Raw genomic sequence first — 3,535 nt, 5'->3', positions numbered from 1 at the left:
GACAGAGGCACGAATACACAAACTCACAAACACACACAGCCACACACAGATACACTAATGCACACACACAGACATACACAGACACTAATACACACACTCTCACACAATAGCACTAAATACACACACACACAGATAGACCCTAATACACACACTCACTCACACACACAAAGACACCAATGGGCACAATCTCACACACAGATGCACTAATACACATCCACTCACAGACCTAAACAGAGACTCTAATACACACACACACTCACACACAGACACTAATACACACACACAGATACACTAATGCACACACTCACAGACAAACACACAGACAGCAATACGCACACTCACACACAGAAACACTAATACACACACTCACACAAAACAGACACACACAGGGACACTAATTCACACTCACAGACACAGAGACACAAATACATACACACTCACACAGAGACAATAATACACACACTCACAGACACAAGCACAGACATTAATACACACACTCACACACATAGACACTAATACAGACACACAAAGACACAGACAGAGGCACGAATACACAAACTCACAAACACACACAGCCACACACAGATACACTAATGCACACACACAGACATACACAGACACTAATACACACACTCTCACACAAAAGCACTAATGCACACACTCACAGGCACACATAGACACTAATCCACACACTCACAGACACACAGAGACACTAATACACACACTCACAGACACAGAGAGACACTAATACACACACTCACAGACACACAGAGACACTAATGCACACACTCGCAGACACACAGAGACACTAATACACACACTCACAGACACACATAGACACTAATACACACACTCACAGACACACAGAGACACTAATACACACACTCGCAGACACACAAATACACACACTTACATACACACAGAGACACTAACACACACACTCACAGACACACAGAGACACTAATACACACACTCACAGACACAAAGAGACACTAATAGACACACTCGCAGACACACAGAGACACTAATGCACACACGCACAGACACACAGATACACTAATACACACATTCACAGACACACAGAGACACTCATACACACACTCGCAGACACACAAATACACACACATACACACAGAGACACTAATACACACACTCACAGACACACAGAGACACTAACACACACACTCGCAGACACACAGAGACACTAATACACACACTCACAGACACACAGAGACACTAATACACACACTCACAGACATACAGAGACACTAATACACACACTCACATACACACAGAGACACTAATACACACACTCACAGACACACAGAGACACTAACACACACACTCACAGACACACAGAGACACTAATACACACACTCACAGACACACAGAGACACTAATACACACACTCACAGATACACCGAGACACTAATACACACACTCACAGACACACAGAGACACTAATACACACACTCACATACACACAGAGACACTGATACACACACTCACAGACACGCAGAGACACTAATACACACACTCACAGACACACAGAGACACTAATACACACACTCACAGATACACCGAGACACTAATACACACACTCACAGATACACCGAGACACTAATACACACACTCACAGACACACAGAGACACTAATACACACACTCACATACACACAGAGACACTAATACACACACTCACAGACACACAGAGACACTAACACACACACTCACAGACACACAGAGACACTAACACTCACTCGCAGACACACAGAGACACTAATACACACACTCACAGACACACAGAGACACTAATACACACACTCACATACACACAGAGACACTAATAAACACACTCACAGATACACCGAGACACTAATACACACACTCACAGACACACAGAGACACTAATACACACACTCACATACACACAGAGACACTAATACACACACTCACAGACACACAGAGACACTAACACACACACTCACAGACACACAGAGACACTAACACTCACTCGCAGACACACAGAGACACTAATACACACACTCACAGACACACAGAGACACTAATACACACACTCACATACACACAGAGACACTAATACACACACTCACAGATACACCGAGACACTAATACACTCACTCGCAGACACACAGAGACACTAATACACACACTCACAGACACAGAGACACTAATACACACACTCACATACACACAGAGACACTAATACACACACTCACAGATACACCGAGACACTAATACACTCACTCGCAGACACACAGAGACACTAATACACACACTCACAGACACACAGAGACACTAATACACACACTCACATACACACAGAGACACTAATACACACACTCACAGACACACAGAGACACTAATACACACACTCACATACACACAGAGACACTAATACACACACTCACAGACACACAGAGACACTAACACACACACTCACAGACACACAGAGACACTAATACACACACTCACAGACACACAGAGACACTAATACACACACTCACATACACACAGAGACACTAACACACATTCACAGACACACAGAGACACTAATACACACACTCACAGACACACAGAGACACTAATACACACACTCACAGACACACAGAGACACTCATACACACACTCACAGACACACAGAGACACTAATACACACACTCACAGACACACAGAGACACTAATACACACACTCACATACACACAGAGACACTAATACACACACTCACAGACACACAGAGACACTAATACACACACTCGCAGATACACCGAGACACTAATACACACACTCACAGATACACTGAGACACTAATACACACACTCACAGACACACAGAGACACTAATACACACACTCACATACACACAGAGACACTAACACACACACTCACAGACACACAGAGACACTAATACACACACTCACAGACACACAGAGACACTAATACACACACTCAGAGACACCGAGACACTAATACACACACTCACAGACACACAGAGACACTAATACACACACTCACAGACACACAGAGACACTAATACACACACTCACAGACACACAGAGACACTAATACACACACTCACAGACACAGAGAGACACTAATACACACACTCACAGACACACAGAGACACTAATACACACACTCACAGACACACAGAGACACTAATACACACACTCACAGACACACAGAGACACTAATACACACACTCACAGACACACAGAGACACTAATACAGACACTCACAGACACACAGAGACACTAATACACACACTCACAGACACACAGAGACACTAATACACACACTCACAGATACACCGAGACACTAATACACACACTCACAGACACACAGAGACACTAATACACACACTCGCAGATACACCGAGACACTAATACACACACTCACAGACACTCAGAGACACTAATACACACACTCACAGAGACACATAGACACTAATACACACACTCACAGATACACCGAGACACTAATACACACACTCACAGACACTCAGAGACACTAAT

This window comes from Scyliorhinus torazame, unplaced genomic scaffold (genome assembly GCF_047496885.1).
Source record: "Scyliorhinus torazame isolate Kashiwa2021f unplaced genomic scaffold, sScyTor2.1 scaffold_82, whole genome shotgun sequence".
Lineage (NCBI taxonomy): Eukaryota > Metazoa > Chordata > Chondrichthyes > Carcharhiniformes > Scyliorhinidae > Scyliorhinus > Scyliorhinus torazame.
This window is presented reverse-complemented; position numbering follows the sequence as displayed.